Consider the following 27,306-nt stretch of genomic DNA (forward strand, 5'->3'; position numbering starts at 1 on the left):
TTCGGTATTCGGATAATAGAGGAGTTTATTGCTATTTGCTTGTACTCCGAAGAACAGGTAGAGATCGCTAAGCGACTGAAGAGTTGGCTTTTTTTTTTTTTTTTTTTGTAACTCTTTACGCCCTGTGAGCACTAAGAGGACCTGTTATAGCAAGCCCATTATGGGTTCGGCCAGGCCCACAATGGGTCGGCCGGGTGGTGAGGGACGGGGACCGACATATCCGGATAGACCACACCCCGAAAAATTTCTGGGGATTTTTCGATCCCGGGTCTCCCAGGGCGGCAGGCTGCTAACCTTGACTGCTCGGCCATCCGGCCGCTTGAAGAGTTGGCCTTATAGAAGACGGCCGTACGTGAGAGGGGGGATAGAATGCCTTCCAGGAGGACTTTTATGGAAAACTGCTCCCTATTCAGACGTCATCTGCAAGGAGAAAACTCTGAAAACTCCAGGCTGCCAGCCTGTCCGATCGAAGGCGCGAACCCACGACCGAACTCCCAGTGTTTAGGGTCTAGGTCTCCACCGGAACACTTTCTAATTCTAACAGATCACCCATAGCAGAGACCATTATGTAGTTTGCGATAATACCGCTAGGTCGTTGGCACAAGGCATATATATATTTAAACTCAAAATGTTCGTTTTTTTTATGATTTTAGTATTTTAAAATTTCGGTATGATATGTCGAAAAACCGCATTATTATTGAGAAAAATAAATAATATAAAATTAACAGCAATAACATAAGGAAATATTGCAGAATTTTCCGGGAAAAATGAAATGAAAATGAGAACTCTACAAAGTTTCTTGATAATAGTTTTAGTTTCGTTTTAGTAGCTGATATAGGTCGGCTAAGACGTTTGCTGTATGTAAGGAGGAAATGACAGAATCGCGTGAAGAGTAAGTTTATTTTCCACTAATAGGATTATAATCTTATTATAACCCGTGTAAGTTCTAAAATTGATTACACTGGTAATCAGTGTTGTACTTTGAACAGGGCAAACGAAAAGCTAGTTACAACACTGATTGCAAAGTTTTTATTTTCGGGCCACGTAGTTTTTTTTTTTTTTAGGAAGGGAAATAATAATAATAAAGCAAATATGATAAAGCAATTGTTTATAAATAAGTTTTGTGTACACAAGAAATATACAAGATAATTTGATAATTTATGTTTTACAAACTTTTTGTAGAACAGGCAGTGGGTACTGGTTGGTGCAAGTTTCATTCCCCAACCAGAATCACCACCACTTGTCATATTTTACCAAATTACTTCATAAGTAATGAAAAAAACAGTAGGATCAATGGCTGTACTATAGATTACCACCTATGGAATTTTGTAACTTTGGGTATATTTCTGAACTGAGGGGACAGACGAGTTCAACGATACCCTACTTTTGGACCAGAGATCAAAAATAAGAAAGTTATAATATTTATGATATCTTGCCTTTCACAGTGCATTCTACGCCATTTCAGATTTTTCCGCTGCCTAACGGTGATGGTCATCTCCTGGAGGGATAGGTTAGGTATGTTGGACAAGCTGCAATAGCGGCATGTAGTACTAGCCGATCGCAAGTGATAGTGAGCGTGTTGGCAGCTGAGGGGCCGTAGGCCCCGAGGTGGAGGAGCGCGAGGGTGTGCGAAAAGGACTTAACTCCAACTGCAGATGATCAGTGTGCTTGTTGATCAACATCTGCCTCTGTTGAAGGTATATATGGCCAACTTGCGGGACTGCCTGTTAAACATGTGATAGGCTTAGTTGAGAGAGTGAAGCGACTCCTGATCATCGCGCAATTGCCATAAAAAAGTATGATAACTTTCTTATTTTTGTAAGATTTGCCGACTTTAAAGGGGTTACAATTAATCCCGCGTCAGAATGAGCCTAAGGGAAACCGTGTATGTGGGTGATTGTGAAGGAGGCAAATGAAAACAAGTGTTTTACATGCGAAAACCGTTTATTAATAACATAAATGCTTACATCGTTGATCGACAGTCCTTTACTGATCCAGATGAGAACCTTGACGTCGGTCGCACCCCAGGGCGGATGAGAAGAATTGCTGGGTATTGGGGATGATCAGAAATACACAGAGATGTCTCGGGCGATGGCAGAATACACTCTGAAGCACACAGTGAGCTTAATCCAAAGGTGACAGTTCTTATTTCGGAGGAGACTCCTTTTTTGATTTTGAAGTCCCAGTTTTTATATGTTTTTTCGTCCACCATCCATATTTCGGATTGGTCCCGCGTCCCTTTTCTCGCTTCCTGATTGGTTTTCCTTTTGTTTCCAAGTGCAAAACGAGACCATCTTGGGTTGCGGGAAAGGTCTGATTTGAGGTGTACATCTGATACCACTTTGTCGACTCTGCTCGGGATTGTTTATAATACTATAACACCTGCACTCATAATTCAGGCCATTGTTTGTATATAATTTCCTTGACGTTTAAATCTTTAACGATCTTTTTCGTCTGTCAAATATTTTCCCTTTTTTCAAGAAAGTTTATCCTGTCAAAAATTTATAAATACTCGAGTCAAAGATCTACCTGTTTATGAGCGCCTGTGCTAGAGTTTACAGATTATTTGACACATGTTCGACCAGTTCCGAGTCTCGTTGTTTACATTTTTGTATCGCATTGTTTAGATCAAAGGGTTTTTTCTCTTTCATAACACAATTCATTGTTATCATTTTTTTAATGCAAGAATTTTGCGATTTATTTGCTTTCAAACTCATCTGGGGACTTACATTTCTTGTCTTCGGTCCAAAAGTAGGGTATCATTGAACTCATCTCGATTCCCTCAGTTCAGAAATATACTCAGTCTCGAAATTTCATAGGTGGTAATCTATAGTATCCCCCAGGACCGGATTAACCCACTTTGGGACCCTAGACATTTTCTTCTTAATGGGCCCCCCTCTCTCTCCCACAAGAAATAGAGCACACAAAAAAATTAAACAATAAATACATAATACATATAGTTAATATTACTCTTATTGCTATTAAAAAAATTCTAAATTATCAGAATTACTTTCAATATGAAGAAACATAAGAACACATTTTCTTTAGCTTTTAGAATTCACAATGTGGCTTTATTAAACCTTATTTATTTTCTTTTCTTTACTTTCCTTATACTATCTTCCTGTAGTAACAATTTTACTTCCGTTTTCTATTTACTTAACCACGCGGTAGTTAGTCGACACATGTGGCCTGGACGGTAATAAAAACAAAAAGGGTGTGACACCGAGGGGTCGAGGGGTTACGTCAGAGGAGATAGGAGGACAGGAGCGAGAGGAAGGAAGATTTTTCGGAGAGAGAGAAAAACGGGACGAACAGAAACAAAGAAAGTTATTAAGGAACGGATCCGAGGTTTTTTTTTCTTATTTATTACCGCCAGTCACCCCTTCGAACCAATTTTCAGTCTTATCATCTCTGTTTAATTCTCTTCCACCTTATCTTTCTCTAGGGCCCTGTACTTAGTTAAGCTAGATATAAGTTAGAATAAGTTCTTTGTCTTGTCGGCACGCGGGGACTAATTGATGACATTGTTACGCGCAGTCCCAAATGTATTTGTATTAGTAATTAGTAAGTGTGTGTAATCGTTTCTTTGTAAATTATTTATGTTCGCTGAAATTAATAAACCTCTTTTTTTAATTCTATCAAAGCCGAGCGACTCTCAGGGTCTTGTTATTTCATATACTCGGCTAACAATGGCGTCCGCGACAGGATTCTGTTAGTAACGGGATACGGTTTTTATTGTATAGAACGTAGCATTGTATTATCGTGCCTGTAGATTTAAGGCCCTACAATTTGTAATCAATTGTATTATTTTTATATCATTAATTATGGATGATTGTAACCAGAACAATCTTGCTACATCCTCAGGAGGCGAGGGTGAGGGGATCCCTCCGGTAGTCACAGGGTTTCTAGGAATGGTTCCCATTTTTTCTAATAGTGGCAGTGATTTGGTTAATGTCCGCCAATTCTTCAAGACCATAGATAATATATCTCGCCTGGCTGGGTGGAACAGTGAAGTGAAATTGGCTGTCTTACAAGCTCGGTTAAAAGGGGGGCCATTATCGACGTTCTTCAGCTTGGCTGACCAAGATCCTTGTACTTTTGAGGGAATTAGGCAAAAATTAATTCAATGTTACGAAAAGCGAGAACTTAAGGAAAAGAATGCACTCGACCAACTCTTAAGTATTAAGCAGAACCATGATGAGACGGTATGTGACTATGTCATCCGCATGAATACACTGTTGTCGAAGGCCGCTTCCAATAACGAAAAAATTGGTGCCTTGAGGGATGACATTATTAGAGAGAGATTTATAAAGGGCCTAAGGCCCCAGCTAAAGGGATACGTATTAAGGAGAGAACCCCAGACCTTAGATCAGGCAATTAAGGAAGCGGAGAGGGAAGAACGGGTCGAACTCGAGTGTAACGTTAGTAGAGAAAATAAATTTGTACACACCATTGAAATAAAGAACCCAACCGCTAATGAGGATCCGAATGGTGTGATGAATATTGTGAAAACAAAGGAAGACGATAGACTTGAAAGGTTGGAAAAAATGGTGGGGTCGTTATGTAGTACTGTTAATGGTTTGGTCGAAAGACTGGGTGGAAATCTAGATAAAAATAAGGATAGCCCGAACCGATCTGTCCTAAAAAGGTGTTACATTTGTGGGAATCCTCGCCACCTGGCCCGCCAGTGCCCTCAACGGAATATAAATGATTTAAACTAATTACGGGGCGTGATGATAGCCAGTATCACGTCCCATGCATCGAGCTAACCCTGGCCCCTAATGTGTTCTTCTCTAAAAAGGGCCTTCCCCTCATTCTTGGTGATGCTTATGGTACCAGTATCAAGTTTCTGGTCGATACGGGTGCGGAAAGGTCCGTGCTAAGCCTGAAGATCGCTCAGAGCGAGATATGGAGTAGGGGACCGAACGGTGCACTTCACAGGAGTTGGAAACGACTACGAGGAATCGGTGGGGAGGTTATCGAATGCGAATGGGAGTCTAATATCAAGATCGAAAGAGGAGGGAGAACTCAAAATGTTCAAATGACTTGCATGCACTTGCCATCCGAAGTCGAATACGAAGGAGTATTGGGTATGGATGTGTTAAACAGGTTCCCGGAAGTATTAATTGAAACAGGTGAGAATGTAACATCTTGGAATAGAACCGAAATTGATGACTTTTATCAGTGTTGTGGATTCAGAAGGGAGGAATCCGATAATACGATGGAGGTTAATTTATCCCATTTGAAAGACTACGAAAAAAAGGAAGTGGAGCGTATCTTTAATGAACACCCCGGATGTTTCGCACGGAAAATAGAAGATTTGACCGGTACTAAGGAATTTCTTCATACACCTATCATTAAGAGTAACCAAATAATTAATACAAAACAATATAGAATACCGCAATGTTATTTGAGTGAACTAAAGAAAATGATAGTTTCATATCTGAAGGCGGGGATTTGCGAGGAGAGTACTTCTGAATGGAATTCCCCCCTTCACATTGTCCCGAAGGAGTCCGGCGAGTTAAGGGTTACTCTCGATCTACGAAGAATTAACGAAGTAACCCAGTCCCAGGAGTTCCCTCTAGCCCGTGTGGATGAGATCTTAACGAAGTTTCAGGGAAGCAAATTCTTCTCGGTAATCGACCTAAAGTCTGGATATTTCCAGATACCCATACATGAATCAACACGTCATTTCTTTGCTTTCTCTACTCCTTGGGGAAAATTCCAGATGTGCCGCCTCCCGCAAGGTGGAAAGAATAGCGGGAGGTATTTTCAATACGCCATGTCTAGGCTGTTGGGGAGATTCATAGATATCAATTGTTTCGTCTTTCAAGACGATATTGTGTTGTTCTCCCAATCCTTTGAAGATCACGTGAAACTCCTAAGGGAGGTAATCTCTATATTAGACAAAGCCAACTTGAAATTGCACCCAAAAAAATCGAAATTCATGGTGAAAGAAGTGCGGTATCTGGGACACATCATCGATAGTAAGGGGATACGACCTGATCCCTGCAACGTGGATGCGATTAAAGAAGTCCAACCCCCGCGTAATGTGAAAGACGTCAGGAGTTTCCTCGGAATGGTGGGATTCTTCCGCAACTTTATCCCAAACTTTGCCGAGATTGCTCTTCCTCTTACATATCTGACTAAAAAATATGTAAAGTTCTTATGGGACGACCAGTGCCAATCAAGCTTCGAAAAATTTAAAGAACTATTATCTAAACCCCCTGTGCTATCTCATCCCGACTTTAAAATACCTTTTTTCATGCACTCGGACGCTTCAGATACCTGGGCTGGTGCGGTCTTAGAACAGGAAAGCGAAGGGAAACTCATTCCCATTGGCTACTTTAGTAGGAAGTTCCGTGGGCCCGAACTAAAATATTCCACTATCGAGAAGGAATGCTACTCAATAATCTTAGCCCTCCGCCACTTTAAACATCTTATTCTTGGTCAGAAGGTCACTGTGCTTTCCGACCACAAACCTTTAACCTTTGTGAAAAATATGAAAAATCACAATAACCGCCTCATGAGATGGGCCGTAGAATTATCTAATTTTGATTTGGTCATTACGCATGTTCAAGGGAAGAGTAACCCAGTGGCTGATTTATTGTCTCGACCACATGGTAGTAGAGAAGAAGCCCCCTCAAACAGCGATGTCATTAATTGCATCAGTGAAGAGTTGTGGAAAAAGGTAAAGAAGTCCCAGATTGGGGACAGAATTTTTGGTCCAATGAGAAATCATTTAATTAAATTCCCACCCTCTTACAATGATTACCCGAGTAGTGGCATACTTCCTGAGTATCAAGTAGATGGTGATGTATTAGTCCACGTACGACCGGGACGGTTTGGAATACGTCAATGGAGGCGTGTTTGTGTAGGGGAAACAGCAATTAATGACGTAATTAAAGCATTCCATGAATCACCATTAGCCGGACACTACGGCAAAGAAAAAACGTGTGACCTGATCAACCGTTACTACTACTTCAAGAAGATGAAAAAACTCGTCGATAGATTCGTGAAGTTCTGCAAAGTTTGCCAACAACATAACTTACATCAAGGAAGAGCCCCCTTTCAAGAAACGGAAGTCGCTAATTATCCGTTTCAAAAGGTGTCAATCGACATAATTGGCCCTTTAAATCAAACACATAAGGGTAATCGTTATATTCTCACCATAATTGACATGTTTACTCGATACACAGAAGCCGTCCCTTTAAGGGACCAATCTGCGGCCTCTGTAGCCAATGTGTTTTTCGAAAGGATAGTCTGCAGATATGGCAGTCCCGAGATCATCATCTCTGACCGGGGCACGAATTTTACGTCCTCCATCTTTAATGAAATGTGCAACATCCTTACCGTCAAGCACAATGTTACGACATCATATCGCCCTTGTTCGAACTCAGTTTGTGAACGTGTGAACAAATCCATCAGTAACCTTTTGGCCAGAATATCAGGCGGCAGCAACAACAATTGGGATACCTTCTTACAGACTGCTGTGTTCGCTTATAATAATGCTACACACTCCTCTACTAGTGAGTCACCTTCATTTCTTCTTTACGGATTTGATCCTAAATTCCCTCATGCGTTCCCTGTTGAACAGACAAATGACTACCCGGGTATTCGGGAGTATCGTGATTTCCTTATGGATAAGCTACGATGCATCCGTGAATCGGCATACGAATTAAGTCGCAACCGTAACAAACTTAACCGTAACCGCATCAACACAGGGAGGAAGGTGAGGAGCTTTGAGGTAGGGCAGAAAGTTTGGATGTTAAGGAAAGGGAAGAAGCAAGGCAAGTTTTCTCCAAAATATTTAGGTCCTTTCCGTGTCTCTCGCCTCCTGGGGCCTGTTAACGCGGAAATCGAAAATTGTAATAAAAAGGAAAAACTTGTTGTACACATAGACAGACTAAAACCGTGCTTCTCAAACTTCCGTGAGCCTAGACGGAAGCGTAACATCCCAATTGGACACGAAGGATCACAATCCGGAGAGATCGAGGAGATTGAAGAGGAAGAAGACATCCCTCACCTACCCACTGCGCAACGGGCGAGCTACAATAGGTATAATCAACATAACCAGCAGCATCAAGGAGACCGCAAGGATTCGGGTAATGAGACCATGCTGGAACAGAGGGGTAATATCTCCCACCCGTATAACTTACGGGGGCAGAAAGTGGACTATCGCCGGCTTCACTTTGGAAGATGAACTGTAGTTCATCATCCATTAATGGTTGTGTATCTCCATATTAATGTTTCTGTTAATTGTTAATATGTCTTTTGGTGGGGACGTATGTGGCTTTATTAAACCTTATTTATTTTCTTTTCTTTACTTTCCTTATACTATCTTCCTGTAGTAACAATTTTACTTCCGTTTTCTATTTACTTAACCACGCGGTAGTTAGTCGACACATGTGGCCTGGACGGTAATAAAAACAAAAAGGGTGTGACACCGAGGGGTCGAGGGGTTACGTCAGAGGAGATAGGAGGACAGGAGCGAGAGGAAGGAAGATTTTTCGGAGAGAGAGAAAAACGGGACGAACAGAAACAAAGAAGGTTATTAAGGAACGGATCCGAGGTTTTTTTTCTTATTTATTACCGCCAGTCACCCCTTCGAACCAATTTTCAGTCTTATTATCTCTGTTTAATTCTCTTCCACCTTATCTTTCTCTAGGGCCCTGTACTTAGTTAAGCTAGATATAAGTTAGAATAAGTTCTTTGTCTTGTCGGCACGCGGGGACTAATTGATGACATTGTTACGCGCAGTCCCAAATGTATTTGTATTAGTAATTAGTAAGTGTGTGTAATCGTTTCTTTGTAAATTATTTATGTTCGCTGAAATTAATAAACCTCTTTTTTTAATTCTATCAAAGCCGAGCGACTCTCAGGGTCTTGTTATTTCATATACTCGGCTAACAACAATAACCATATAAAAAGAAACATATTTTTGTTTATTTGTTTATTATATACAGTTGTCCAACAGAAAAGTAAAATATCTTAATTTCAAATCTTTTCAAAATAAACAGTTTGATCGGGCCCTTCAAAAAACTGGGCTCTAGACATTTGTCTCATTTGTCTATGCGATGATCCGGCCCTGGTATCCTGGGATCAATTTTCAAACTGTAAGAAGATATAAATGTAACTGTGACTGTATTTTTAAATCTTCATTCTTGTACAGGCGTGCCATAAGCGGGCATGCAAGGCGTGCACTGCATGTGGACGGCACGTCCAGGGGCAGCAAATTGGTATTGCTGGCAAGCTCAGCGTAGGTAGTCGTAATTAAACGGGCGGCATAATCAGTATTGCACACAGGCACTCAAACAGCTAGCGGCGCTGCTGTTCTTGCACAAGCTTTGTGTTCTATTTGGAAAGAAAACTGTCTTGAAGAAGACATTTTGTAATGTTGGAAACATTTGAATGAAACATATGTTTCTACATTGAATGTTTAGGTTTTATCTCTCTCACACTTGAAAAAAACTAATTTCTTTTTAAATTAGTTTACATACATTTAATATGACAATATTGTCATAATATGCATCAATTGCCACTATCTGGGGAAAATAAAAAATGTCTTTATTCTCTTTTTTGAAAACGAATATTGTTAAATAAAGGCATTTTTTTTATTATCTTCAATTTGTTTTATTGTCCCCAGATAGACAGTGGCAATTGATGAATATTACGACAAAATTGACACATTAAATATATGTAAACTAATTTAAAACATTTATTAGCCACCCTGTGTATATAAGGCAACTTTATTATTTGTCTATTTATTCTATTTCAAGAAATATTATTAACAATATTTTCTTTTATAAACTAATTTCTGTTTAGTGATATCAATGAAATACTTCTGTCATGGTCATTTTCCAATAGTTTCTTATTCAAATGCAACAAAATTCAATTGGCTACATTTTCTAGAAGATATAATAGTATCAAACTAAAAGTCATTAACAGTTCCACTTCAGCTTCTGATTAATTTGATTTTTTAGTATTCAAAATCAAGCATAAGTGTATTTAATATTATTTTATATGAAATTATCATAAACATTTATATTTTGATTTAAAAACATATTACAGCAGCTGTCAAAATTTTATATAATTGATATTTATGTGTAGATTATGAATATAAATAAAAAATTATGTTAGATGCAATTTATCCAAACAGTTTTTGTTTTATTTTAAATGTGTAAACATGATAAAGTTTAATATTAACACAACCACAGATAAAACTGGAAATAATTTATTTTTTGTATCACAATATCACAGATAAAATAGCAATGAATAAGAAAAGTGCAAGATAAAAATTTTCCATTCTAAAAAATTTTGTATTTGAAATTCTCACTTCTTCAAAGTATTGACAACATTCATGTTAATGTACTGAACATAAAGTATTCATATTAATAAAAAACTCTTCATTTATATTTTTATTTTTTGAATTTTAAATTTAACTTGAATTTAATACAAATTATTAAAATTAAATAATCTATATGCTATTTGTAACAATAAACAATTAATGTAACCATAGATTATTTAATTTCTCTAATAAAATAAAATCTATGAAATAAAACCAGATCATGTAAAACTTTTTTCATAGAAATAACATTTAATGATTCAGGAAAATCTGTTGCGGTGCTCATGATGTCAACATTTTCAAACAACTAATTTACTAAAAATAATTACTTTGTCAGAAATTTATTAATAAATCAGTCTTTTTTATGAGAACCACAAATGTTGCAGAGTTATTTATTTTTACAAGAACTATTACCGTGATATTTTGAGTTGCATTTTATGTTCTTTGAGCAACATTTGCATTTTTATCAGTACGGTATCTTTTACAGTGACACATTAGCGAGGTTGAGGCCAAAGTTTTAAACACGAAAACGTGTACGTCGGACATTCAGCACTGCTTTCCTGTAAGCCTAGAAGTTTGACAATGGTGTTTGGAAAGTCGGTGGAATCATGCTCGACATTCCAAACACCATTGTCAAACTTCTAGGCTTACAGGAAAGCGGTGCTGAATGTCCGACGTACACGTTTTCACGTTTAAAACTTTGGCTTCAACCTTGCTATTATAAATCCTTGCTTACTTCCAGATGTCAATATAAATGCTGAGTGAAGTGTTAATGAAGTTGAGGGTATGTCTCTAATGTTAATAAAGTTACTCTCAGAAATTGTAAATTCATTACGAGCATAAAGTCAATCAATTTACCAATTTTAGGGCCCTTCATCCTTGCCCTGTGCCTGTGCACTTTTTGCACCTGTCTAGTTATGACACTGATGGCAATTACTTTATTTGAACAACTTTAAATATTTAATTGATAAAAAAAAATACAGCAAGACACTTCAACAGCTATATTTCCTTTTTTGCTATTTTTGATAAATATAGTTTACTATAAATCTGTTAGAAGTCTGAAGAATTCCTGTATTTCTTGTGTTTTGTTATCATAATTCTAATAAAGTCTAAATTATTTTTCAAGTTTAGACTTATTTCTGTGCAGTATAGATATATACATTATTTAGGTCTATAATATACAGTATATACTGTATATATTCTAAAATGAATTATAAGAGGTTCAGGGCCATTGAGAGATTGTATGGGTCCAGTGGTAAAGCTGGCCTTTTTTTTTCTTTCTTTTTCTTTTTGTACAATTGAAATATATAAAATGTTTCTTTATTAATAAAAATCAATTTTAAAGACTTTAATTTTTTTAGTAAAAATAGCATTAATTTACAGGGATATAAATTAATGTTATTTTTATTACAAAAATTAAAATCTTTAAAATTACTTTTTATTAATAAAGGAAGAATGGTGGTTATAGGGATAGGAACCACTATGAGCCCTAAGTTTTCTCCAGCCCAGGGAAAAAATTTTAAGCTCTAATCTCTCTTACATCACTGATCTTTTTGGATTATTTACTTTTTCAGTAAGGAGTCTGCTTCCATTTAAGCATTGATGCATCAAGTAAAGCTGCTTTTAACTTAATTAAGTTACTGGATAACATTTTAAATGTTTGTTTGTTTTGTTAAAGTTACGGTAATGCAACACTTGGGCAATCTGCCAGGGAGAGATGCTTTCTGGGAGGTTGTTTTAAGGGAAACTGGCTCCTATTTAAGCATTACAGACATGGAGAAAACCCAGAAAACTCCATGTGGCCAGCCTATACTGGTGAGGCGTGAATCCACAACCAAACTCCCAGTGTTCAGGGAAAGGAACTGCTTGGCCACAGGTGGGCCTACATTTTAAATGCTTAAATGAGTTTTGCTTTTGTAACAAATGCTCTTACCTTAGCCATGCAGATTGTTTCTTGGTTGTTTGTATATGTTTTTTTGTGTGAATAAAAATATTTAATTAGAAATGAACAGAATTGTTGCCAAGGCTATAAAAGTTATAATATTAGAGGCAGTTGATCATGAAAATTTGATATTGTTTAAACATGCAATTTCGTATATGATAAACAATAACAATAGTACATGCATTTGCCATAAATAATAAATCTGAAGATGTGTAAGTTGGAATAGAAGATTATGTGGAAAACTGCATTTAAAATTTTTCTGATAACTAATTCAAAATACACTTTTGTACTTCATAATCTTCATTTGATGTAGATAATATGCATCTATATATATAATCGAGACGAGTTGATAATAATAATAATAATCAGTGCAGAGCCGAAACAGTTAGGAGTTGAAAGTTGAAATTTGGTACACAGTTAGGGTATGTCACGAGAACGCACACTAAGAAGGGATTTTTTAAAATACCTCCTCATGGGGGAGAGGGACAGGATTAAGGCTTAACACTTCCATCAACAATGGAAGTGTTAAGTAACAATGGCAATGCCAACAATGGAAGTGTTACGTAGCAATGGAATTATTAAGAGAAAGCGACGTGCAAGACACAGATGCAGTTTTTTTCGTTTTTGCGGGAAATCAAACATATTTTTAGACCCATCTAAAAATTCTGTAATTAGTCTGGAAACAGGGAGGACTCAATTCTTGCATTCTGCGAAAACGGGTAAGGTTGACTGTAATGTAATAATCTTCATTTTCGCTAAAATGGTTAGGAGTTGAAAGTTGAAATTTGGTACACAGTTAGGGTACCAAATTTAAGTACGAAAGTGTTAAGTAACAATGGAAGTGTCAACAATGGAAGTGTTAAGTCACAATTGAGAACAAGAGAAAGCGATGTGCTTGCACATCGCTTTCTCTTGTTCTCTTGTTCTCTTGTTTACGGGCTCTGGAAAAAAAGAAAAAAGAAAAAGAGTAATATGTTAGAACATATTCGATTTTCAAATTTAAACAGATTAGTTCAGTTTTTCTCAACCTTTCTTCTTTAGAACATGTCATGAAAATCGAACAATATTAGAACATTCAATTTTCAAATTCGACTTTTCTTTAGAAATTGTAAATTTCCCCCTGTAGAGTAATGTCTGCAGGGATAGACAAAAAAAAAAACGATGAACAAGTCGGCTTAACAAATATTCGGCATTTAATTTAGTACTGTTTTAATACAATATCGATAATGACATACGCTCACCTTCCTCGGATTATCGGGGAAATTCACGACAAAATAAAGGAAACAAAAAATGGGGCAACAGATAGCGCGTAACAAAGAGACAAGGGGAACTTACAAACTAAAATAACTCGCGACAATTTTACACCGCGTACAGGAAACAAATAAAGACACTAATCTGTTTGGATGAGTCCTCTATCAGTCGTTGGTCTCTTGGCTATGTTTCTTCTCCACTGTTACGTTGAAATCGGTTGGATGCAAACGGATTTCTTTTCGATCTCGTCTTCTTTCCTCTCTCCTACTTCTCTCACTCGGCGCCTCGGTCTCCTGTCTACACGTGGCTAACACACTGCAACCAACAGCCAAAAAAAAAGTCTTGTTACACATGGATCCTGACCTTTTATACAGTCCCGGCCGGATATTCTCCTCACGCGACCTCTACTGGCCAATCTGGCTGCCAACGTGGGGTAAACAGGAAAGGTGACACCATGAGCAAAAACGAGGGGGTGAAGGTAAAAACCGGAACAACAAAGAAATAGTCGCGAAGCACTACAAAATACTTAGTTTGTTGATGAAATTACTCTTATTCTTTTGTGACTATAACTTAATAATCTTAATTATCACTATCATTACTTTTTCCTGAGCAACGCCAGGCCTACCTACTAGTATATTGATAATTTAATAATTGTAAATGTACGTACATATATGTACGTAATGTACGTAAATGTACATATATTCTTTTTAAGATCTTTGTACATTTAATGTTTAGAAATGTAATTGATTTAGAATTGTAATTAAAGACCAAGCTGATAATATATTAATTATTAAACAGGAATGGATATACTCAGAATGTAAGTAGAAAAATATGCAAGACACCTGTATTCACAATAAAAAATTCATAGAAGTCTACATAGAAATATCTGGATTAGTGCATGATGCTAAAGTCTTTAGTAGAAATGACTTATTTTATAAAATAGATGAATTCTCACCAAGTGTACATCTAATTGGTGATTCAGCATATCCTTTACTTCAAAGTATAATAACTCCATAAAAGGATAATGGCTATCTTACCTTCCAATAAATAACATTTAATGAAAAAATTATAATCTACCAGATCTGTGATAGAAAGATCATTTGGTCTTTTAAAAGATAAATTCAGGTGATAAAAATATTTAGATTGTGGCTTTATTAAGTCTTGTTATTTATTTTTCTTTTCTTTACTTTCCTTTTCTTTACTTTCCTTATACTATCTTCCTGCGGTAAAAACTGCACTTCCGGCTTCTGTTTACTTAACCACAGGGTAGTGAGTTGACCCATATGGTCTCCCAGTGTTATAGAAAAAAGGGGGTGACATCTGATTGGTCGAGGGGTTACTGGCAGAGGAGCGAGGGAGATTGGAACGAAAAGAAGGAAGACACTTTTCGGGGAGGGAGGAAAGCAGGACGAGCATTAACAAAGACAATTATTAAGGAACGGATCCGAGGTTTTTTTTTATTATTATTGCCAGTCACCCCTTTGAATTTTTCATTCTGACAATTCCTGTATAATTCTTATCAATCTTATCTTGCTCTAGGGCCCTTTACTTTGTAAATTTAGTAAAGCTATAGTTAAGCTAGACATAAGTTAGAATAAGTCCTTTGTTTTGTTGGTACGTGGGGACTAATTGGTAATATTGTTACGGGTGGTCCCAAGTATCTTTGTATTTTCCTAGTTAGTAAGTGTGCACAATTGTTTCTTTGGAAACTGTCGGTGTTAACTGTAATTAATAAACTTTTAATTTTTATTAAAGCCGAGCAATTCTCAGGATTCTGTTATTTATTACTTGGCTACAAGATATTTCATTATTGTATTTAAACTTTTAATCATTGAAGTATAAAAATCAAAACAAATATTAGGAATTGTCTATTAAAGTCTTTAATACCTTTCATAGTTTAAAAACAAACTTGTTAAAAAGTACATATACGGAAACTCATTAATATATTAATTATTGCAAAATTAATAACATAAAAGAATAGATTAAAACATTAACAATACAAAAACAAGATTTAGAACTTTATTCAAGTTTTTTTTGTACAAATGAAAGTGTGTTGAATTATACAAATAAGTTTTTAAAATAGCTTCATTTAATAAATACATTGAGACAAACGTTCATTTTATTAATTTAAATATATTTTTGTGCTGGTGTTTTTAAATGTTTTGTGGAGTTATTTAATTTAATAATAAAAGAAAAACAAACACAATTATAATTCAATTTGTCAGTTTTAAACAATTATTTAAAATTAACAAATTGAAATCAATGAAATTTATAGAAACGGATTTTATAAAAAAATTAAAGCTTTGCCCAATATACTTCAGCAAAGTCTGTAAAGTATTTAAATTTTTTAATGTCTCTTTTTTGCTCCTGCAATTTTCATTTGCTGTTCATGCATTTATTTCATTCCATCTAAGTTTCTTGTTATATTTCTTCAAAATTTCTTCATTCAAGTTTCTTATTTGTTTTTTATTTTTCATTTTCTTTTTCTAGCTTTTATAAAAGAAATATAAAAAGGAATAAAAATTATTTAATTACTATGAAAATGAAATCACATTTTGAATAATCTTCCAAACTTTGATTATGTGGGATTAATGGTTTTCTGTTTTCTTGATAAACTTCATTTCAGCTTATCAATTCTAATGTAAATATATATATATATAGGCCCTATATGTTAATAATAATAAAATGATGCTTGGATAGATTATATTTTATACAAGATCATACTTTCTTCATCTCTATTATATTCTTCTTAAGAACCATTTCTCTTGGTCCGGTCTCACAAATTTTACTAATATTTTATTATTGGTAACAGTTGTTTTCTGTCTTGAGTGATTCTGAATCTTGCTGCATTAGTTCTGCAGTGGATAACTTAAAGCAGAAATAACATAAATGCCTTTTATCACAGCAGCTTTACTACGGAACATGTCTGTTACATCAGTTTATTTTTATGTATACATGAAATCAATTTATTGTAATCACTTTGGTAGTCTATATAATCTAGATACTTCAGATTTTCTAGCATTTCGGCTTTGTCCTCGTCGAATGTTGCCATTTTTTCTGAAATAGATTGCTTTGCGCAGGTGTCAAACCTAAAGTTATCGTCTACTCGCCAATTTTCTAGAGTTAGAGTTAGAATTATTGTGTTTGACTCAAGATTCGGAGTTGGTGAATACCAATTTACCAATAACTCGAGAGTTAACCCTGACTCTAACTCGCGTTGGTGAATATGGGGGTTAGACATTTTATTGTGTAATCATTGAGTTACTATTGTCAACTATTCAGCTAGTAATTGTTATTTCATGATATGTGGTAAAATGTCTACATGTTAATATTATTTTATTTTTCTCCTCAATTTCTCAACTGTTAGACTTGGTGCTTATCGGAAAGATTGGTAAAAAGGCAGTTGGACCAGCGTAACCAGTTATGTAACAAAAGAACAAAGAATGCACAAAGATTACACACGGTCTTAACTCACGGAAGGTCAGTGCTGGAAAGGGGAGAGTGAAATGAGGTCACTTTCCCCGAGGGGTCAACAACGCCACCAACCTTTTATTACGTCAGAACATCTACAAAACATCGCAATCGTTGATTCCAACACACCCCCTCAACGATTGATCGTTAATACAATCCGATATCGCGAGTAAATTTATTAACCTTATTCGCATCTAGCGGCTTTGTTAACAAGTCGGCCGTCATTCGTTCACTCGGACAATAAATTACAGTAATTTCTCCCGAATTCTTTAAATTGCATACAAAATGGTATTTTGTGTCGATATGTTTCGTGCGTTGTTGTGCTTTTCCTAATTCTAAAAGTCGTATACAACTTTGATTGTCCTCGAATATTTTGATAGGTGTCGTAATCGGTAGATTTATTTCTTCTAGAAGTCGTTTCATCCATACAGTTTCTTGAGTAGCTTCTGCCAAGGCTACATACTCCGCTTCGGTGGACGAAAGTGCTACACACTGTTGCTTTTTACTGACCCAATGAATAGGACTTCCTTTTAGCAAGAGCAAATATCCTGTGTTCGATTTGCGGTCTATACGATCGCCTCCCCAGTCGGCGTCTACATAACATTTAAGTTCTAATTCTTCGTCGATATTTCCTAATTTAAGTTTCTTCTTTTTTGTCGAATTCAGATAACGAAAGATTCTTTTTACTTCCACCCAATCACTTTCCGAAGGTTTTGTTACTTTTCTCGCTAATATCGACGTACTTATCACAATATCTGGACATGAGTTAGTCGCTAGATATAATAAAGATCCAATAGCACTTCTGTATACATTGTTGTTTTTGAACGTATCAGGCATTTCATTTCTTCTTAAGTATCCTGTATCCATAGGAATATTAGACGGTCTTGAATCGGATAAGTTAAATTCTCGCAATTTATTTTCGATATATCTTTCTTGGTGGAGTGAAAATATTCCGTTTTCGTCTCTTTCAAATTGTATTCCCAGATAATATTTTAAGTCACCTAAATTCTTGATTTTAAACATATCCTTCATTTCGGTTTCAAATTCGGTTAACGTATGTTCGTCTGTGGCCATTGCTATTACGTCATCTACATGAATTGCTAAATACAAACATCTTTTATGGCCTCTGGTGTAAAGACAGGGATCGGCCACGCTTCTTCTAAATCCCTTAGATAGCAATGTTTCATTGAATTTTTTATTCCATTCATTCGCTCCTTGTTTCAAGCCATATATATTTTTCAATAATTTGCAAACCATGTCCGGTGATCCTTCTTCGTATCCTTCGGGTTGTTTCATGTATACCTCGTGGGATAAGTCTCCATTTAAGTAAGCTGTTTCGATGTCATAATGCTTAACTTTCATGTTCTTAATTCCGGCTATGGTTAGGAGCGTTCGAAGGGTGGCAGTTTTGATCACGGGGGCATATACGCCATTGTAGTCGAAGCCATACTTTTGTGTGTATCCTTGAGCGACTAAACGAGCCTTAAAACGGTTAACTTTATTGTTTTCGTCCCTCTTAATTTTATATACCTATCTGCTTCCTACTGCAGTTTTACCTGGAGGTAATTTCGTAATTTTCCATGTGCTGTCTTTTTTCATGGCTGCTATTTCTTGATTCATGGCTTCGCTCCATTCTTTGGAATGTTTGCCTGCGATTGCCTCGCTATATTCTCTCGGTTCTACTGCATCCTCTGTCACTGATAAATTTATTGTTTCAATTAACCTTATAGGAGGTACTCCCTTAGTAATTCTTTCCAATCTCCTTAAATGTATGCCAGATTCTTCCATTTCTTGTTCCCTTGTTTTCGTTTCGCATTCTTCTTTTAAATTCGTGTTATCAACAATTGTAACTTGTTTCGAATTTTCATTATCATCGTGTATATCGATTTCGGAGTCTCTGTGCTTGACGTTTTCCAGAAAGTGAACATTTCTGCTTATTGTTATCTTATCAGTTTTCGTGTCAATTAATCGATAAGCTTTCGATGCTCTCTCGTATCCTACAAAAATTAGTTTCGTGGCTTTAGGTTCTAGTTTCTTTCGATCTTTAGGTTTAATAACATAGGCTGAGCATCCAAAAATTCTTATATGCGAGAGGTTTGGCTTCTTTCCATGCCATTTTTCGAATGGAGTTGTTTCACTCGCTTTAGTAATTAATCTATTCTGTAGGTAATTTGCACTATTCACCGCTTCTCCCCAGTATTTATTCGGTAATCGAGCATCAATTAACATGCATCTTGTCATTTCTGTCAGGTATCTATTCTTCCTTTCTGCTACTCCATTTTGTTGCGGGGAATAAGGTGCCGTAGTTTCCCATAGAATACCTTCATTTTTAAAGAACGTCTTTAAGTTGGTACTTGAAAATTCACCTCCTCTGTCCGATCTGATTCGTTGAGGAGTTCTTCCAAATTTTGTTTGTACATATTTAACATATTCCTTTATTTTATCGGGTACTTCACTTTTATGTTTAAGAAGATATATTTCGGTGTACCTACTGTAATCATCTATCATGGTTAAAATGTATTTGTTGCCTCTCGGTGTTGCTGTTTGCATTGGTCCGCATACATCAGTGTGTATTAATTCAAGTAATTGATAGGTTTTGGTTTCCGATTTCCTTGGAAAACTTTTAGTAGTCATCTTGGCCTCGATGCAATACTCACAAGGTTTGAATATGCGACATTTCTGAATATTTATTCCTGTAGCCAATTGTTTATTCTGCATCGAAATTATGGAGTTCATGTCACGGTGCCCTAATCTTCTATGCCATAAATGGATGCATTCCTTCGTATCATTAACCACTGTAAGCACTTTATGTGATTTATCAAGCTCATACAAACATGTGTTTGCTGTTGCCGATGCTACTGTTACTCCGTTTTTCTGGATAGAGCAAATGTTCCCTTCAAATTTTATGGTAAACCCTAGTGTCGTTAGTCTTCTGACTGAGATTAAATTTCCTTTAAGGTGTGGCACATATAGCACGTCTTTCATATATATTCGACGTCGTTCGTTATTTTCATCCATGCAGGTTATCATTACATTGCCTTTACCTTCAGTGTATAGGGCTTGACCATTGGCTAGTATTACTCTCTCTCTATGTTTACTATTAATGGTTGTGAATAAATACTTCTCGCAACACATATGTGACGAAGCTCCCGAGTCTACGTACCATTGATGAATCTCGTTTTGTGTTCCTGTCTTAAAACATACATAGGATTCCTTTTCCGGGTGTTGTTCATCACTTTCCGCATAAATTTTGTTGATCTGATTTGGATGTTTTTCTTTCCATGTTGCATATTTCCTACATTCTTTCTTTACATGTCCCTGCTTTTTGCAAAAATAACAACTTTTGAGCAAATTCCTTTTCTGAGTTACTGGGCATGCTCCCACTTTAAATGCTTTATCCGCTTCACATTCTTCATTTGATGAGGTCTTTCTTCTTGAGTGTTCTTCGATTAATTTATTACGTACTAACTCCTGAGTTAAATCTTCTTCTGGACGAGTCTCTAGTGCTGTTATTAAAGTGCTATAGCTGTCTGGCAAGCTACTAAGTAATAATGCTATCTTTAATTTCTCAGCTAGAGTTTCTCCCAGTGCCGTAAGACGATCAACCATTTCCTCCATGTTGGCCAAGTGTATCTCCATGTCGCTGTTTTCTTCTAGTTTTAAATTGCAAATTTTCTTCAATAGGTAAACTTTATTTGATAGTGTAGACTTAACATGGTGTTTCCTTATGGCTTCCCAAGTTCCTTTAGCTGTAGTTTCCTTTCTTACTAATGGCAGTTGATTGTCTTCCATCAGGAGGCCTATCATGGCGCGCGCCTTTCCGTTCTTTGTTAACCAAGATGAGTCAGGATCTGAGGGTATTTCCTTTTGTATTACGTCCCATAACTCGTCTTTTATCAACAGCAATTCCATCTTATATTTCCAAATGTGATAATTGTTGTTGTTCAATTTAGTGATGGCAACATAACTTTTATCCGCCATTGTGAAGTCTTTTGTTCTTGCCGAATATTCTTCTTGTGTAAATTTATTTAGTTTATATTATTCCTTAAATTTACCTTTATCTTTTCCTTACGCTTAATTAGTTGTTGCCGTAACTGGGCCCATAACCTGTTAGACTTGGCGCTTATCGGAAAGATTGGTAAAAAGGCAGTTGGACTAGCGTAACCGGTTATGTAACAAAAGAACAAAGAATGCACAAAGATTACACACGGTCTTAACTCACGGAAGGTCAGCGCTGGAAAGGGGAAAGTGAAATGAGGTCACTTTTCCCGAGGGGTCAACAACGCCACCAACCTTTTATTACGTCAGAACATCTACAAAACATTGCGATCGTTGATTCCAACATCAACTCATGCAGATGTGTTTGTTTTATGAATATATTAATGTTTATGAATTTTTGAGCATTATGGTGTGAGGCCCGAGTGATACTCGAGCTTGTCTGTTGAAAATTTAATAAAAGTGTCAAATCAAGGGATTGCACTTTGATTCTGAAGCTTGTAAAAATTGGAAGAAAAATCTAAATAAAATCTGGAAAGAATAAAATTATTAGTCAACAAAAGAAAATTTTTTAAATAACCTTAAAAGGGGATATAGCATGGAGATTGTATGTCAGACTTACAAGAATTCGAAACAATAGTTAAATACGAGCAGAAATTTCAAAGTGCGATTTCCCTTGATTGGATTAAAATGCAGTGTTGAATTTGACCCTTTGTAGCCTGAAATGGTCTGTTATCTACCTGGATACAAGAAACCAACCAATCGGAAAGTTACAGATCCAGGGAAAGAATCCTTTAAATGCCTGGATCTCAAGGACAAAGGCAGACTTTACTCTGCCTCCTGTTATGAAGTTATCTGCCTTGACTTTATTGTTCTACATTCAGACTCTTCATCTCCAACATCACTATCTTGCCTTGGACTGTTCTGGTTTTCACCACTTGTCACTGGACTTCCTGACACCAATAGAAGCATCTTGACTGACCACACCAGTGCCATTGACTACAGTCCAGCTCCTACAGTTGACAAGACACACAATAGATTGTAAGATTTAGCATAAATAAATGGGTTTATTTGTCACTGCAGCTATCTGCCTCATCCCACATATGATAAATCTTTCCTTCACCCACATATGATAAATCCTGACATTTGGTAATCTCTAATTCAGCAACCTCACAATGGTAATGTGTATTGTGGAGAATAGTGTATTATCAACATATATTTTGATGAATCATTGGACTCTCTGAAATCATCAGTATTAATTGAAATTTGGAACTAATTCTCTCTTAGGAATTCATTTAATTGTAAAGTAATTACAATTATTAAATTTCATATAAAAAGAAGCAACATTCACTATTTTTAATGAAAAATTATAGAATAATTTACATTTATATAGCCTTAAAAATAATGAATGATCCAACAGCTTGATTTTTCTTACCTAATTTTTGTTTGTAATTTTATTTTATTAAAGCTTAAATAGTGTTAGAGAAACATTGAAATTATTTGTTACTTATGATATGATATAAATTTCAGAAAACCGTCAAATTTTAAAATTTTTCGAAAACAGAAGGATGCTCTTGAATTTGCTTTGACAGATAAGGTAAGAAAATTATAATGTATTAGTACTGTATTTAAATTTAGATCTTAACTATTTTATACTATCAAATTTTGTAGACTTACCATAATCACAGATATTGTTAACAGCCATTTTTATTGGTATCAGAATTAGCATCTCCCAAAATATATAAGTTAACAATAATTAAAACAATAAATTATTTATTGTGACCAACAATTTATTTAATTTAAAATATATGTTCAGCTCAAATTAGTGGTCTTGCCCTTGTATCATACTTTTCTTGTTAGCATAGAGTCATGCTGGTCATCTATTAACTCTTTTTAGGGGAAGTTTTTGAATTGAAATAATGCGATTTCTGGTTTGAGTCAAAAGTTTTTATATAGTTAATTGGGACCTCCTGTTCTTAAGCTTTCTGTATCTGGTCTCAACATTCATCTATTTAACTCTATTCTTGAGACTATGGAAAGACAGACAAAAAGATGTATGACAGTGGGAATTTATAGGTCTACAATTTTTTTAAATTGCAGCCAAAGTATGTGTGTAACAACAGTAATAACACTGATAAGTGAGGATGAGCTGTACAAATATCAGTACTTAGGAATCCAACAGGATAAGCTCACAAAATATGCACAAATAAAACAGAAACTAATAAAAGAATACAATAAATTAAAGTTACTGTTAAGTACCATGCAAAACACACTTAAAGTACTAAATCCTAATGTTCCAATACTTACTTATACATTTGGAATATATATTTAGACACAAAAACTAGAATAACTACAAAGGAAAACATGAACAACATTAACAAAACATAATAACTATCAGAAAATTTCCTTAAGCGACAGAACTCCTTAGAAAGATAAATAGCTTTCTAAGGACTTCTGTCACTTGGTTTTGGTAATGTGGCAAACACTACATCCTCATTGTGATCTTCACAACCATGGACAACAAACCCTGGGTGATATGAGTCATCACCCTAAAACAAGTCTGAATAACCAGTTGTAAACATTTGATGACCTGATTGCAATGAGTTTTGTTGTACAGTTTTTGTGACAAAGATAATAAATGTAGTTGTTCTTTTTAAAAATAGCCAACAAATTTACACATTAAAAAATTTCCATAGAAAAGACTAAAATGTCTTCATTTTCATCACATCAAATCACCAGGAACAACAGTTTTTCATTGCAGAGAAGACCTTTTATTAGAGGTTACACCTCTGCAAAACATGCAAAACAGTCTAAAAAGTTCACAGGTGATAAGCCAACAATTAAATAAAAAAATACATAATTTCTTTTTTAAAAAATGGCCGTCAAATTTAAACCTTGCAGATGCATAGCCTCTAATGAAAGGTCATCTCTGCAACAGAAAACCGTTGTTTCTGGTGATTTGACATGGCAAAAATGACGATATTTTAATCTTTTCTACAGAATTTTTTAATGTATAAATTTATCAGCCATTTTTTAAAAAGAAATGATGTATTTTTTAATCAATTGTTGCTTGTTACCTGTGAACTTTTTAGACTGTTTTGCATGTTTTTGCAATGGCGTAGCCTTTAATGGAAGGTCATCTCTGCAATGGAAGACTGTTGTTCCTGGTGGTTATGTAACATCTTATTTGATTCGATCAAGAGCCTGGATAATATCCTAATGGTACATTACATAACAAGGGTTCGGTTAGTGCCAGGGCTGGACTTTACACAGGCAGTTATTAACAAAAATTTGTTAAAGAAGTCAAACCTGAAATAATTATTATACATAATACAAAAATATCTATTTATTAGTTTAAGCCCAAATATGTAAAAGAAAGAAATAAGTTAGCAAAAAATTCAAAATAATAAAAAGATAATTTATCAAATTCAAAGAACAACTATTACAATAAGTTTCCAACAATTGGGAACTTTAAAACTTAAGGTATAACTATTTTATAAATTATTTCCACAAAACTGACAAGTGAAATTTGAAGTACAGGTACTCCTCACTTTACAACCTATCTGCTTAACGATCACTAGCACTTACGACCAATCGAGTTTCGACCTGCAATTCAGGGAATCTCCTTTCTCAGCTTGAGTGTCGGTCAGTGGCGAATGGTGACATGCACACTAAGAGTACTATAATAGTCTTTTTATGAATAAATTTGAAGTTTGTTGCATAATTTGTATAATTTTACAACAATCCTATATTCCCGGCGCAAGTTCCTTGCTTATCGACCAATTCGCTAACGACATAGTTGTCGGAATGGAACTCGGTCATAAAGTGAGGAGTACCTGTATATAGAAAATTTACAATAAATTTTACACAATAAAGTCATCTAACCATCACCAAGAACTTCTACACCATCAATGGAACTTAAAAGCCTTTCCTTAACCTCGCTTGATCCTTAGCATCACCTCTTCTGGTTCTTTTTTTTCACCACCTTCTTTATAATGCGTGGTGGATTACCACGCATTATAACACCCACTGTTACATTATTACACCCACTTGACTCTATTTACATACTTAAACTAACATTTGGGTAGTTCTAGTAATAGTCATTAAACATGTCATCACCCTTATATTTAAATCGTATTAGAAATTTTTGTGGTTCTTTTTTGAATGACAATTTGGGGCAGGAGATTATTTTTTTAACTTCCCGAGGAAGTTCCTCCAAGGTGTCACTTTTGGGTTAGATGATGTCATAGGTTGCTGTCAGCAGTCGTCATAGTAAGGTGAGTTTTAGAATTTTGAATTTTGTCCAGGTGGGATGTGATAGTCCATCCTTAACAAAAATAAAATACCCAAAATAAATAAGAAAAACAAACTAAAACTAATCTCCAAACAAAATAGAACATGTTGTGTCTGTAAAATAAACGATTACTTGTTAATGTATATAATTAACTTTATTATAATTTGAACGTAACTTGTGCCTCCAGGTCTTTGTGTCACCATTGCTAATGCACGACTGACCAAAGACAAAGGAACATGACAGAGGTCAGAGGTGCGGGGTCACCTAACTAGATGAAGGGCAATTCAGTGTGGGTTATCTTCTGGAGGTTTACATACATAACAATCGACTCCTTACAATTTGAAATGATGAAATTGAAGACATTTTAATCTTTTCTGTGAAAGTTTTTTAATTAGTTGTTGTTCTTTCGTTTAACCTTGTCTCTTGAGTTATTACATGCAGTGACAAGTGCCAAAAGTAAGAAAGCCATTGTGGAACAACCACAGTAGATGTTACGTGGTTGTTCCACAGTATCATCTAGATTCATTTTTGAAAATTAATTTTTGTCTGTAAAATAAAACTTTCTCATTAAGGCAAACTTTTATAATTTTCCTTTTTAACTCTCTGGGAACAGAATTTCTTATAACATACATGATTATTGTTTGACTTTTGAACATTGAATTTTTATACACATTTTTAGGAACACACTACATTTGAAAATCAAGGACTATCTGTATAATAGAAATGTAACATTTAGTTGTTATATTAGTTCTTATACTAGTAATTATGTTAATATTTAGTTAAAACATAGACTAGATATAGTAGTTTTAACACAAGTTTATGATATTTAAATCTATTTAAATTTTATCTGTTAAGTGCTATTATTAAAAATAGTTTTAATGTTGTTTTTCACATTTTTTTGTTATTTAAGTTTTTTTTGATTGAAAAGACTTTTATTAATTTATACTATTTACAGTGATAATTTCTTATTATTATTATGTTGGGTTATGTGAGATATACTCAGTTAACACTATGGCTGTGTACTATGCCAGACCAAAGTCAAGGAGTAGTAACCAAAACAAAACTTAAATAAGTATGTTAGTTTGTTTGTCTGTATTCAGGAATTTCCTAACAATATGACATGTATTCAATATAGTTGCCTTCTGTATAGTGTGATTATGTGTTCCTATTCAACTGTAATGTTCCCAGGCTTTTGTGTAGTGTATGTGGTATGACGGGTACAATATGCACTTTATCTATCCTCCACACGGCTCACCAGTGGCCAAGCAGTTCCATTCTCTGAACTCTGGGAGTTCAGTCGTGGATTTTTGCCTTACTGGACAGGCTGGCCACATGGAATTTTTCAGGTTTTCTACACATTTATAATTTCTGAATAGGGGCCAGTTACCCATAAAAAGACCTTCCAGAAGTCATCTCCCTAGGTAGATTGCTCAAGAGTTGCATTGCCATAACTTAACCAAACAACATTCTCCACATATGCCTTCCTGGGTTCTGTGTACTTGCTAATTTTTTTTTTTCTTTTTTTGTACATTGTGAGTGTTTGGAATGGATATGTCTATAATGTATGTGATTTTATTGTGTTTGTCTGGTCTGTTGTGGTAAATAATCTGTCTGTGCCAAGAGCTTGCAACCAGAAGTGATGTGTTGTATGGTTTCTGGCATGTGATATTTTCTGCATGTCATTTGTGAGTGTTTTATTATTATTAGTAGTAGTAAATTTAATAATAATAATAATAATAATAATAATAATAAATTATCACTGTAAATAGTAGTAACTATACTTTGTAAATTAGTAAATTTGAGTAATAAAAATTTAATTTAATATGAATGATATAATTTAAAGTTTACTATTGAATATAATGATTGTTTTTGTTTTTTAAAAGAAATTTTTGGTTTTCACAAATGAACTTAATAAAGATGGAAAACGTGAATATTTGGTAACCGATCCTTTTACTATGTGGAAAATACATAAGTGAGTAAAACTAGTTTTTATTCTCTTAAAAGAAA

General features: G+C 35.2%; 1 long non-coding RNA gene across 1 annotated transcript; it reads left to right on the forward strand.

Moving 5' to 3' along the window:
- Positions 1-822: 822 nt before the first annotated feature.
- On the forward strand, positions 823-27,306 carry LOC136978232 (uncharacterized). The gene is made up of 3 exons (XR_010881192.1): positions 823-892; positions 22,536-22,602; positions 27,183-27,306. It is a non-coding gene; the product is annotated as an uncharacterized lncRNA (long non-coding RNA).

Source organism: Centruroides vittatus, unplaced genomic scaffold, assembly GCF_030686945.1.
Source record: "Centruroides vittatus isolate TY-2023 unplaced genomic scaffold, ASM3068694v2 contig_1139, whole genome shotgun sequence".
In the NCBI taxonomy this organism is placed as follows: Eukaryota; Metazoa; Arthropoda; class Arachnida; order Scorpiones; family Buthidae; genus Centruroides; species Centruroides vittatus.